This window comes from Salmo trutta, unplaced genomic scaffold, assembly GCF_901001165.1.
Source record: "Salmo trutta unplaced genomic scaffold, fSalTru1.1, whole genome shotgun sequence".
NCBI lineage: Eukaryota > Metazoa > Chordata > Actinopteri > Salmoniformes > Salmonidae > Salmo > Salmo trutta.
In genome coordinates this window covers 99,808-113,760 of record NW_021822798.1, presented here as the reverse complement: position 1 = coordinate 113,760, position 13,953 = coordinate 99,808, and the positions used below count along the sequence as shown (strand labels likewise).

The window sequence follows — 13,953 nt, the reverse complement described above, 5'->3', positions numbered from 1 at the left end:
TTTGATTTGATTGGTGACATAAAGGTGACCTCCAAATCGTCTGCTCCTCTCTGTCCAGGTGGATGTCTGCGGGTATCCTCTCAGTATCCTCTTCCATCGTGGTCAATGAGTTCTGCGAACGTTTCTCCACTATGGCATGCGAGTGAGCCAATCCCACAAACACACCTCTCTATGTTAACAGATAGCAGAGCCAATCACACCTCTCTATGGTAACAGAGAGGAAGGAGCCAATCCAACCTCTCTATGGTAACAGAGAGCAGAGCCAATCACACCTCTCTATGGTACAGATAGCAGAGAGGTGAGCCAATCACACCTCTCTATTTAACAGATAGCAGAAAGGTGAGCCAATCACACCTCTCTATGTTAACAGATAGCAGAGAGCAGAGCCAATCACTACCTCTCTATGTTAACAGATAGCAGAGAGCTGAGCCAATCACACCTCTCTATGTTAACAGATAGCACAGAGCAGAGCCATCACATCTCTCTATGTTAACAGATAGCAGAGAGCAGAGCCAATCACACCTCTCTATGTTAACAGATAGCAGAGAGCAGAGCCAATCACAACCGTCTCTATGTTAACAGATAGCAGAGAACTGAGCCAATCACACCTCTCTATGTTAACAGATAGCAGAGCCAATCACACCTCTCTATGTTAACAGATAGCAGAGAGCAGAGCCAATCACATCTCTCAATGTTAACAGATAGCAGAAAGGTGAGCCAATCACACCTCCTCTATGTTAACAGATAGCAGAGAGCAGAGCCAATCACACCTCTCTATGTTAACAGATAGCAGAAAGGTGAGCAAATCACACCTCTCTATGTTAACAGATAGCAGAGAGCAGAGCCAATCACACCTCTCTATGTTAACAGATATCAGTGTTTACTACAGAATGTAAATAAGTCTTGGTAACTCTGTTGTGGTTCTGTTCTCCTCCCTAGTGGTGCTGGTGCTGTAGATGGACATATTGAGTGGTTCTGTTCTCCTCCCTAGCAGTGCTGGTGCTGTAGATGGACATATTGAGTGGTTCTGTTCTCCTCCCTAGTGGTGCTGGTGCTGTAGATGGACATATTGAGTGGTTCTGTTGTGGTTCTGTTCTCCTCTCTAGCGGTGCTGGTGCTGTAGATGGACATATTGAGTGGTTCTGTTCTCCTCCCTAGTGGTGCTGGTGCTGTAGATGGACACATATACACATATATCAACAGCACTGCACCCCCACAGCTACTCGCCCAAGCCTCCCCCATTTCTCCTTCTCCCAAATCCATTCAGCTGATGTTCTGAAAGAGCTGCAAAATCTGGACCCCTACAAATCAGCTGGGCTTGACAATCTGGAACCTTTCTTTCTAAAATTATCTGCCGAAATTATTGCAACCCCTATTACTAGCCTGTTCAACCTCTCTTTCGTGTCGTCTGAGATTCCCACAGATTGGAAAGCAGCTGCTGTCATCCCCCTCTTCAAAGGAGGTGACACTCTTGACCCAAATTGCTACAGACCTATATCCATCCTACCTACCCTGCCTTTCTAAGGTCTTCGAAAGCCAAGTCAACAAACAGATTACCGACTATTTTGAATCCCACCGCACCCTCTCCGCTATGCAATCTGGTTTCAGAGCTGGTCATGGGTGCACCTCAGCCACGCTCAAGGTCCTGAACGACATCGTAACCGCCATCGATAAGAAACATTACTGTGCTGCCGTATTCATTGACCTGGCCAAAGCTTTTGACTCTGTTAATCACCACATCCTCATCGGCAGACTTAGTAGCCTTGGTTTCTCAAACGATTGCGTCGCCTGGTTCACCAACTACTTCTCTGACAGAGTTCAGTGTGTCAAATCGGAGGGCCTACTGTCTGGACCTCTGGCAGTCTCTATGGGGGTACCACAGGGTTCAATTCTTGGGCCAACTCTTTTCTCTGTATACATAAATGATGTCGCTCTTGCTGCTGGTGAATCTCTGATCCACCTCTACGCAGACGACACCATTCTGTATACTTCTGGACCTTCTTTGGACACTGTGTTAACAACCCTCCAGACGAGCTTCAATGCCATTCAACTCTCCTTCCGTGGTCTCCAACTGCTCCTAAACACAAGTAAAACTAAATGCATGCTCTTCAACCGATCGCTGCCTGCACCTGCCCGCCCATCCAGCATAACTTCTCTGGACGGTTCTAACTTAGAATTTGTGGACAACTACAAATACCTAGGTGTCTGGTTAGACTGTAAACTCTCCTTCCAGACTCACATCAATCATCTCCAATCCAAAGTGAAATCTAGAATTGGCTTCCTATTTCGCAACAAAGCATCCTTCACTCATGCTGCCAAACATACCCTCGTAAAACTGACCATCCTACCAATCCTCGACTTCGGCGATGTCATTTACAAAATAGCCTCCAATACCCTACTCAACAAGCTGGATGCAGTCTATCACAGTGCCATCCGTTTTGTCACCAAAGCCCCATATACAACCCACCACTGCGACCTGTATGCTCTCGTTGGCTGGCCTTCACTTCATAATCGTCGCCAAACACATTGGCTCCAGGTCATCTACAAGACCCTGCTAGGTAAAGTCCCCCCTTATCTCCGCTCACTGGTCACCATAGCAGCACCCACCTGTAGCACGCGCTCCAGCAGGTATATCTCTCTGGTCACCCCTAAAGCCAACTCCTCCTTTGGTCGTCTCTCCTTCCAGTTCTCAGCTGCCAATGACTGGAACGAACTACAAAAATCTCTAAAACTGGAAACACTTATCTCCCTCACTAGCTTTAAGCACCAGCTGTCAGAGCAGCTCACAGATCACTGCACCTGTACATAGCCCATCTATAATTCAGCCCAAACTACTACCTCTTCCCCTACTGTATTATTTATTTTATTTATTTTGCTCCTTTGCACCATATTATTTATATTTTAACTTTAACTTTCTTCAAACTACAAATCTACCATCCCAGTGTTTTTCTTGCCATACTTTATTTACTCTGCCACCATGGCATTTTTTTGCCTTTACCTCCATTATCTCACATCATTTGCTCACATTGTATATAGTCTTATTTTTTTCTACTGCATCATTGATTGTATGTTGTTTTACTCCATGTGTAACTCTATGTTTTTGTATGTTGTCGAACTGCTTTGCTTTATCTTGGCCAGGTCGCAATTGTAAATGAGAACTTGTTCTCAACTTGCCTACCTGGTTAAATAAAGGTGAAATAAATAAATAAATAAATAAAATATTGAGTGGTTCTGTTGTGGTTCTGTTCTCCTCCCTAGCGGTGCTGGTCCTGTAGATGGACATATTGAGTGGTTCTGTTGTGGTTCTGTTCTCCTCCCTAGTGGTGCTGGTGCTGTAGATGGACATATTGAGTGGTTCTGTTGTGGTTCTGTTCTCCTCCCTAGCGGTGCTGGTCCTGTACTTCAGGTACTTCCTGAAGTGGGACGATGACCTGTCCACCTCTATCTATCACACCTTCATCGCTCTCTGCTACCTGACTCCTATACTGGGGGCCATAGTGGCCGACTCCTGGCTCGGGAAGTTCAAGTGAGTCCAAACCCAGTACATCAACTTGTTATCTGATGTTCCATAGAATAACTGGGGATTGTAGTTCCCTTGCTTGTAGTTGTCAGCCCTCCTGGTAAATCCCTTTCATTTGTTTTTCTCCCCCTCTCTCTCCCTCTCTCTCTCCTCTCTCTCTCCCCCTCTCTCGCTCTTCCTCTCTCCCTCTCTCTCTCTCCCTCCTCTCCTCTCCCTCTCTTTACTCTCTCTCCCTCTCTCTCCCCCCTCTCTCTCTCTCCCTCCTCCCCCTCTCTCCTCTCTCTCCCTCTCTCCCCTCTCTCTCTCGCTCTCTCTCTTTCCTCTCTCTCTTTCCTCTCTGTCCCTCTCCCTCCCCCTCTCTCTTTCCTCTCTCTCTCCCCCCTCTCTCCCCTCTCTCTCCCTCTCTCTCTCTCTCTTTTCCTCTCTCTCCCTCTCTCTCTTTCCTCTCTCTCTTTCCTCTCTCTCCCTCTCCCTCCCCCTCTCTCTTTCCTCTCTCTCTCCCCCTCTCTCCTCCCCTCTCTCTCCCCTCTCTCTCTCTCTCTCTCTTTCCTCTCTCTCTCCCCTCTCTCCCCTCTCTCTCCCTCTCTCTCTCTCTCTTTTCCTCTCTCTCCCTCTCTCTCTTTCCTCTCTCTCTTTCCTCTCTCTCCCTCTCCCTCCCCCTCTCTCTTTCCCTCTCTCTCCCTCTCTCTCTTTCCTCTCTCTCTTTCCTCTCTCTCCCTCTCCCTCCCCCTCTCTCTCTCCCTCTCTCCCCTCTCTCTCCCTCTCTCTCCCTCTCTCCCCTCTCTCTTTCCTCTCTCTCTTTCCTCTCTCTCTTTCCTCTCTCTCTTTCCTCTCTCTCTTTCCTCTCTCTCTCCCCTCTCTCTCTCTTTCCTCTCTCTCTCTTTCCTCTCTCTCCCCTCTTCCTCCCCCCCTCCCCTCCCCTCCTCTCTCTCCCTCCCTCCCTCTCCCCTCTCTCTCCCTCTCCCTCCCTCTCTCTCTTTCCTCCTCTCTCCCCTCTCTCTCTCCCCCCCCTCCCCTCTTTTCCTCTCCTCTCTCCCCTCTCTCTCCCCCTCCCCCTCTCTTTCCCTCTCTCCTCTCCCTCTCTCCCCTCTCCCTCTCCCTCCCCTCTCTCTCCTCTCCCCTCTACCTCTCTCCCTCCCTCTCCCTCTCCTCCCCTCTCTCCCCTCTCTCTCCCCAGGACTATTGTCTATTTATCCATCGTATATACGGTGGGACAGGTTGTCATGGGCAGTAAGCGCCATCCACGACGAATCACAGACACGGACCGGGACGGGACCCTGACAACATGACCTTCCATGTGTAAGTTCAATCTGTTGTTCACCCTTAAACACAACCTCCTAGATAAGCCTGTACCACAGGCTACAGTACAGCGTTTGTAAAAAAGATTAGAGTTGTGTAAACTTAGTCAATCAAGTTGACTGAACTTCTATGAGATGAGTTCTATTAGTTGAAGGCTAAGTGCTGTTGTCTCCCCCAGGGCCATGTCTATGGTTTGGCCTGTTCCTCATCGCTCTGGGGACGGGGGGCATCAAACCCTGTGTCGCTGCCTTCGGAGGAGACCAGTTGAAGACCACCAGGTTGGTAACCTAGCGTAGCAGCCAATTTTAGAGTCTCTACCGACCTCGATCATTACGTGGTATAGACTCCATTTTAGAGTCTCTACCGACCTCGGTCATTACGGTAGTGTAGACTACATTTTAGAGTCTTGCCTCGGTCATTACGGTGGTGTAGACTCCATTTAGAGTCTCTACCGACCTCGGTCATTACGGTAGTTTAGACTCCATTTTAGAGTCTGCCTCGGTCATTACGGTAGTTTAGACTACATTTTAGAGTCTGCCTCCGTCATTAAGGTAGTGTAGACTACATTTTAGAGTCTGGCCGCGGTCATTTCGGTGGTGTGGACTCCATTTTAGAGTCTGTCTCTACCGACCTCGGTCATTACGGCAGTTTTAGACTCCATTTTAGAGTCTGTCTCGTCATTTACGGTGGTGTGGACTCCATTTTAGAGTCTGTCTCTACCGACCTCGGTCATTACGGTAGTTTAGACTCCATTTTAGAGTCTGCCTCGGTCATTACGGTAGTGTAGACTACATTTTAGAGTCTGCCTCGGTCATTACGGTAGTGTGGACTCCATTTTAGAGTCTGCCTCGGTCATACGGTAGTGTAGACTCCATTTTAGAGTCTGCCTCGTCATTACGGTAGTGTGGACTCCATTTTAGAGGTCTGCCTCGGTCATTACGGGGTGTGTAGACTCCATTTTAGAGTCTGCCTCGGTCATTACGGTAGTTTAGGACTCCATTTTAGAGTCTGCCTCGGTCATTACGGTGGTGTGGACTCCATTTTAGAGTCTGCTCGTCATTACGGTGGTGTAGACTCCCATTTTAGAGGGTTAGGGTTAGTTACGGTAGTGTAGACTCCATTTTAGAGGGTTAGGGTTAGTTACGGTAGTGTAGACTCCATTTTAGAGTCATTTTAGAGGGTTAGGGTTAGTTACGGTAGTGTAGACTCCATTTTAGAGTCATTTTAGAGGGTTAGGGTTAGTTACGGTAGTGTAGACTCCATTTTAGAGGGTTAGGGTTAGTTACGGTAGTGTAGACTCCATTTTAGAGTCATTTTAGAGGGTTAGGGTTAGGGTTAGTTACGGTAGTGTCGACTCAGATGATCAGCATGTTTTATCAATGTGTCTTCAGTCATTATCAGTGCTGATGGTGCTGATTCAGCAGAACACCTTCCAGATGGTTGTTTATTAACCATCAGCCCTGGTTACCTGCTGGAAAGGGGCATTTAGGTCAAAGGTTACAGAGCGTCATGTTGCTGAATGTGGATGAATCTGAACACCTTGATTCTCCAGCAGATAGATGGTGCTGCTCTGTTTGCTGGCTAGTTATGGTTAGACACAAGTGTCAAGGTCAGATGTTTTTAAAACCTGGTCTCCTGTCCATGTCTCCTGTCCATGTCTCCTGTTATAAACCTGTTCTCCTGTCCATGTCTCCTGTCCATGTCTCCTGTCCATGTCTCCTGTCCATGTCTCCTGTCCATGTCTCCTGTCCATGTCTCCTGTCCACTTCTCCTGCGTCTCCAGGAGAAACAGAGGAGCACGTTCTTCTCCATCTTCTACCTGTCAATCAATGCTGGTAGTCTCCTGTCCACCGTCATCACACCCATCCTCAGAGGTACGTCGATAATCTCTCTCTAAACTAGCACAATACCTGGTCAGACTGTAGACTACTAACCCTAAAACTAGCACAATACCTGGTCAGACTGTAGACTACTAACCCTAAACTAGCACAATACCTGGTCAGGACTGTAGACTACTAACCCTAAACTAACACAATACCTGGTCAGACGGTAGACTACTAACCCTAAACTAGCACAATACCTGGTCAAGACTGTAGACCTACTAACCCTAAACTAGCACAATAACCTGGTCAGACTGTAAGACTACTACACCTAAACTAACACAATACCTGGTCAGACTGTAGACTACTAACCCTAAACTAACACAATACCTGGTCAGACTGTAGACTACTAACCTACTAAACTAACACAATACCTGGTCAGACGTTACATGACCATCGCTTATGCCTGTGTATAGGGCCAGTTTCTCCATCCAGTAGCCCAGTAATTCAGGAGCATGTTTGTTCCTCCTCCAGGCCAGGAGTTGCGGTATCCACTCCCAACAGAAGTGTTATCCTCTGGCCTTCGGCGTCCCTGCAGCCCTCATGGGTGGCTCTCAGTTGAGTACTGTTACCCTCCGTTTTATAACCCTGTCCTCTTTAAACACTACGTGGAGGAGCTTCCTTCCCTCTCCTCGCCTATATCAATCATCAGTATTGATCTGGAAATCTGTCTGTCCGTAGGATCTCACATGTGACTTCTCTGTCGAGTTAAACAGAGGGGTGGACGTCTTTCTGTGTTTCCACAGTCGTGTTCATTATGGGCAGTGCGCATGTACAACAAGACTGCTCCTAAAGGCAACATTATGCTGCGAGGTCTGCAAGTGTATCGGGGTCTAAGCCAGTCTAGTAACATGCAGACAGTAAGGATGAGACAGTCTAGTAACATACAGACAGTAAGTGATGAGACAGTATAATACCATACAGACAGTAAAGGGATAAGACAGTCTAATAAAATACAGACATTAAGGGATGAGACAGTCTAATACCATACAGACAGTAATGGGATGAGACAGTCTAATACCATACAGACAGTAAGGGATGAGACAGTCTTAATACCATACAGACAGTAAGGGACTAAGACAGTCTAATACCATACAGACAGTAAGGGATGAGACAGTCTAATAACATCACAGACAGTAAGGGATGATGACAGTCTAATAACATACAGACAGTAAGGGATGTAGCTGAGACAGTTAATACCATACAGACAATAAGGGATGAGACAGTCTAATACCATACAGACAGTAAGGGATGAGACAGTCTAATACCATACAGACAGTAAGGGATGAGACAGTCTAATACCATACAGACAGTAAGGGATGAGACAGTCTAATAAAATACAGACAGTAAGGGATGAGACAGTCTAATACCATACAGACAGTAAGGGATGAGACAGTCTAATACCATACAGACAGTAAGGGATGAGACAGTCTAATAACATACAGACAGTAAGGGATGAGACAGTCTAATAACATACAGACAGTAAGGGATGAGACAGTCTAATACCATACAGACAGTAAGGGATGAGACAGTCTAATAACATACAGACAGTAAGGGATGAGACAGTCTAATACCATACAGACAGTAAGGGAATGAGACAGTAAGGGATGAGGACAGTCTAATACCTACAGACAGTAAGGGATGAGACAGTCTAATACCATACAGACAGTAAGGGATGAGGAGGGTCTAATACCATACAGACAGTAAGGGATGAGACAGTCTAGTAACATACAGACAGTAAGGGATGAGACAGTCTAGTAACATACAGACAGTAAGGGATGAGACAGTCTAATACCATACAGACAGTAAGGGATGAGACAGTCTAATACCATACAGACAGTAAGGGATGAGACAGTCTAATACCATACAGACAGTAAGGGATAAGACAGTCTAATACCATACAGACATTAAGGGATGGACAGTCTAATAACATACAGACAGTAAGGGATGAGACAGTCTAATAACATACAGACAGTAAGGGATGAGACAGTCTAATACCATACAGACAATAAGGGATGAGACAGTCTAATACCATACAGACAGTAAGGGATGAGACAGTCTAATAAAATACAGACAGTAAGGGATGAGACAGTCTAATACCATACAGACAGTAAGGGATGAGACAGTCTAATACCATACAGACAGTAAGGGATGATAACATACAGACAGTAAAGGATGAGACAGTCTAATACCATACAGACAGTAAGGGATGAGGACAGTAAGGGATGAGACAGTCTAAATACCATACAGACAGTAAGGGATGAGACAGTCTAATACCATACGACAGTATAGGGATGATAACATACAGACAGTAAGGATGAGACAGTCTAATAACATACTGACAGTAAGGGATGAGACAGTCTAATACCATACAGACAGTAAGGGATGATAACATACAGACAGTAAGGGATGAGACAGTCTAATACCATACAGACAGTAAGGGATGAGACAGTCTAATACCATACAGACAGTAAGGGATGATAAACATACAGACAGTAAAGGATGAGACAGTCTAATACCATACAGACAAGTAAGGGATGAGACAGTAAGGGATGAGACAGTCTAATACCATACAGACAGTAAGGGATGAGACAGTCTAATACCATACCAGACAGTAAGGGATGAGACAGTCTAATAACATACAGAAGTAAGGGATGAGAACAGCTAATACCATACAGACAGTAGTGATGAGACAGTCTAATACCATACAGACAGTTAAGGGATGAGACAGTCTAATACCATACAGACAGTAAGGGATGAGACAGTCTAATACCATACAGACAGTAAGGGATGAGACAGTCTAATAACATACAGACCGTAAGGGATGAGACAGTCTAATACCATACAGACAGTAAGGGATGAGACAGTCTAATACCATACTGACAGTAAGGGATGAGACAGTCTAATACCATACAGAAAGTAAGGGATGAGACAGTCTAATACCATACAGACAGTAAGGGATGATAACATACAGACAGTAAGGGATGAGACAGTCTAATACCATACTGACATTAAGGGATGAGACAGTCTAATACCATACTGACAGTAAGGGATGAGACAGTCTAATACCATACAGACAGTAAGGGATGAGACAGTCTAATACCATACAGACAGTAAGGGATGAGACAGTCTAATAACATACAGACAGTAAGGGATGAGACAGTCTAATACCATACAGACAGTAAGGGATGAGACAGTCTAATATCTACAGACAGTAAGGGATGAGACAGTCTAATACCATACTGACAGTAAGGGATGAGGACAGTCTAGTAACATACAGACAGTAAGGGATGAGACAGTCAAATAACATACAGACAGTAAGGGATGAGACAGTCTAATAACATACAGACAGTAAGGGATGAGACAGTCTAATAACATACAGACAGTAAGGGATGAGACAGTCTAATACCATACAGACAGTAAGGGATGAGACAGTCTAATACATACAGACAGTAAGGGATGAGACAGTCTAATACCATACAGACAGTAAGGGATGAGACAGTCTAATACCATACTGACAGTAAGGGATGAGACAGTCTAGTAACATACAGACAGTAAGGATGAGACAGTCTAATACCATACAGACAGTAAGGGATGAGACAGTCTAATACCATACAGACAGTAGGGGATGAGACAGTCTAATACCATACAGACAGTAGAAGACTTGCAGTGTCGTATCTTTCCATGTGAAACTCTGCAGGATGTGATGTGATATTCAACAACAACGTCTGGATTTGAGCAGAGCTGTTAGGTGTTTTGTGTCTTTTCGCTCCTCTCTAGTTTGCGGTAAAGAACCGCTTCAGGCAGCGCAGCAAGAAGTTCCCTAAGAGAGAACACTGGATGGACTGGGCCGATGAGAAGTATGACGTAGGTCCATGCTCATTGTTTCTATGGAAAACCAGCACTTACCAAAAGAGCAGTTCATATAACTGTTTGAAAATGAAGTCAACTGAAGGATGTTTACAACACAGAGAACTCATTAATAAATCCGTCTTCTCCTCTCCTCTCTTCCTCCTCTCCTCTCGCGTCCTCCTCTCCTCTTCCTCTCCTCTCTGATCTCCCCTCCTCCTCCTCCCCGTCCCTCCTCTCTCCTCCTCCTCTCCTCTCTCCTCCGCCTCCTCTGCTCTCTCTTCCTCTTCTCTTCCTCCGCCTCTCCTCCGCCCGCTCGTCCTCCTCGCTCGCTCCTCCTCCTCCTCTCCTCGTCCGCTCCTCCTCCTCTCCGCTCCTCTCCTCTCCTCTCCTCTCCTTCCTCCCTGTCCTCCTCTCTCCTCCTCCTCTCCTCCTCCTCCTCTTCCTCCTCCTCCTCCTCTTCCTCTCTCTGTCCTCCTCCTTCTCTCCTCCTCCTCTCCTCTCCTCTCCTCTCCTCGCCCGTTCCTCCCCTCTCCTCCTCCTCTTCCCTCTCTCCTCCTCTTCCTACTCCTCCTCTATAGTCCTCCTCTCTCCTCTCTTCCTCCTCCTCTCCTCATCCTCTCCTCTCCTCCCCCTCCCGTCCTCCTCTCTCCTCCTCCTCCTCTCCTCTCTCCTCCTCTTCCTCTGCTCCTCCTCTCCTCTTCTTCTCTTCTCTACTCCTCCTCCTCTCCTTCACTTCACTCCTCCTCCTCTCCTCTCCTCTCCTCTCCTCCTCCTCCTCCCCCTCCTCCTCTCCTCTTCCTCTCCTCATCCTCTCCTCTCTCGCCTCTCCTCTCCTCTCCTCCCGTCCTCCTCTCTCCTCCTCCCCTCCTCTCCTCTCTGGATCTTCCTCCTCCTCTCCTCCAGAAATTGCTGGTGGCCCAGGTGAAGATGGTGCTGAAAGTTCTGTTTCTCTACATCCCTCTTCCCATGTTCTGGACTCTGTTTGACCAACAGGTAAGAACCCTCACCATAAAACCCATCAATCTAAATAACATCATTTAAAAAATCCACATCAAAATCTGTCAGGTTAAGATTGAGATATCTGTTTCAGCTAGAGAGATCTGTTTCAGCTAGATAGACTGTTTCAACTAGAGAGATCTGTTTCAGCTAGACAGATCTGTTTCAGCTAGACAGATCTGTTTCAGCTAGACAGATCTGTTTCAGCTAGACAGATCTGTTTCAACTAGAGATCCTGTTTCAACTAGAGAGATCTGTTTCAACTAGAGAGATCAGTTTCAGCTAGAGAGATCAGTTTCAGCTAGACAGATCTGTTTCAGCCAGATAGATTTGTTTCAGCTAGAGAGATCTGTTTAAGCTAGACAGATCTGTTTTAGCTAGAGATATCTGTTTCAGCTAGAGAGATCTGTTTCAACTAGAGATCTGTTTCAACTAGAGAGATCTGTTTCAGCTAGACAGATCTGTTTCCAGCTAGAGATCTGTTTCAGCTAGAGAGATCTGTTCAACTAGAGAGATCTGTGTCAGCTAGAGAGATCTGTTTTCAGCTAGAGAGATCTGTTTCAACTAGATAGATCTGTTTCAGCTAGAGAGATCTGTTTCAACTAGATAGATCTGTTTCATCTAGAGAGATCTGTTTCAACTAGATATATCTGTTTCAGCTAGATATCTGTTTCAGCTAGAGAGATCTGTTTCAGCTAGAGATCTGTTTCAGCTAGAGAGATCTGTTTCAGCTAGATATCTGTTTCAACTAGACAGATCTGTTTCAGCTAGACAGATCTGTTTCAGCTAGAGAGATCTGTTTCAGCTAGATAGATCTGTTTCAGCTAGACATATCTGTTTCAGCTAGATAGATCTGTTTCAGCTAGAGGATATGTTTCAAACTAGATAGATATCTAGTTTAGCTAGATAGATCTGTTTCAGCTAGAGAGATCTGTTTCAGCTAGAGATCAGTTCAGCTAGAGAGATCTGTTTCAGCTAGAGATATGTTTCAACTAGAGAGATCAGTTTCAGCTAGAGATCTGTTTCAGCTAGAGAGATCAGTTTCAGCTAGAGAGAGATCTGTTTCAGCTAGACAGATCTGTTTCAGCTAGAAGATCTGTTTCAACTAGAGATCTGTTTCAGCTAGACAGATCTGTTTCAGCTAGACAGATCTGTTTCAGCTAGACAGATCTGTTTCAACTAGAGATCTGTTTCAGCTAGACAGATCTGTTTCAACTAGAGATCTGTTTCAACTAGAGAGATCAGTTTCAGCTAGAGAGATCTGTTTCAACTAGAGAGATCTGTGTCAGCTAGAGAGATCTGTTTCAGCTAGAGAGATCTGTTTCAACTAGATAGATCTGTTTCAGCTAGAGAGATCTTTTCAACTAGATAGATCTGTTTCATCTAGAGAGATCTGTTTCAACTAGATATATCTGTTTTCAGCTAGAATATCTGTTTCAGCTAGAGAGATTCTGTTTCAGCTAGAGATCTGTTTCAGCTAAGAGATCTGTTTCAGCTAGATATCTGTTTCAACTAGAACGATCTGTTTCAGCTAGACAGATCGGTTTTCAGCTAGAGAGATCTGTTTCAGCTAGATAGATCTGTTTCAGCTAGACATATCTGTTTCAGCTAGATAGATCTGTTTCAGCTAGAGAGATCTGTTTCAACTAGATAGATCTGTTTCAGCTAGATATATCTGTTTCAGCTAGAGAGATCTGTTTCAGCTAGAGATCAGTTTCAGCTAGAGAGATCTGTTTCAGCTAGAGATATGTTTCAACTAGAGAGATCAGTTTCAGCTAGAGATCTGTTTCAGCTAGAGAGATCAGTTTCAGCTAGAGAGATATCTGTTTCAGCTAGACAGATCTGTTTCAGCTAGACAGATCTGTTTCAACTAGAGATCTGTTTCAGCTAGACAGATCTGTTTCAACTAGAGATCTGTTTCAACCAGAGAGATATGTTTCAGCTAGAGAGATCAGTTTCAGCTAGAGAGATCTGTTTCAGCTAGAGAGATCTATTTCAGCTAGACAGATTTGTTTCAGCTAGACAGATCTGTTTCAACTAGAGATCTGTTTCAACTAGACAGATCTGTTTCAGCTAGACAGATCTGTTTCAGCTAGAGAGATCTGTTTCAGCTAGAGAGATCTGTTTCAGCTAGACAGATCTGTTTCAGCTAGAGAGATTTGTTTCAGCTAGAGAGATCTGTTTCAACTAGAGATCTGTTTCAGCTAGATATATCTGTTTCAACTAGAGATCTGTTTCAACTAGAGATCTGTTTCAGCTAGATATATCTGTTTCAACTAGAGATCTGTTTCAGCTAGAGAGATCTGTTTCAGCTAGACAGATCTGTTTCAGCTAGATATATTTTTTGCGTTGGCTGCGTCTCAAACCAATGATCCGCCAATGTTCTGCATCTGCAGTGAAAAGTGG

At 45.2% G+C, this 13,953-nt stretch overlaps 1 pseudogene; it reads left to right on the top strand.

Moving 5' to 3' along the window:
* The first annotated feature begins 3,323 nt into the window (after positions 1–3,323).
* Positions 3,324–13,953, top strand: part of LOC115184933 (solute carrier family 15 member 1-like) — a 47,966-nt pseudogene continuing 37,336 nt past the window's right edge.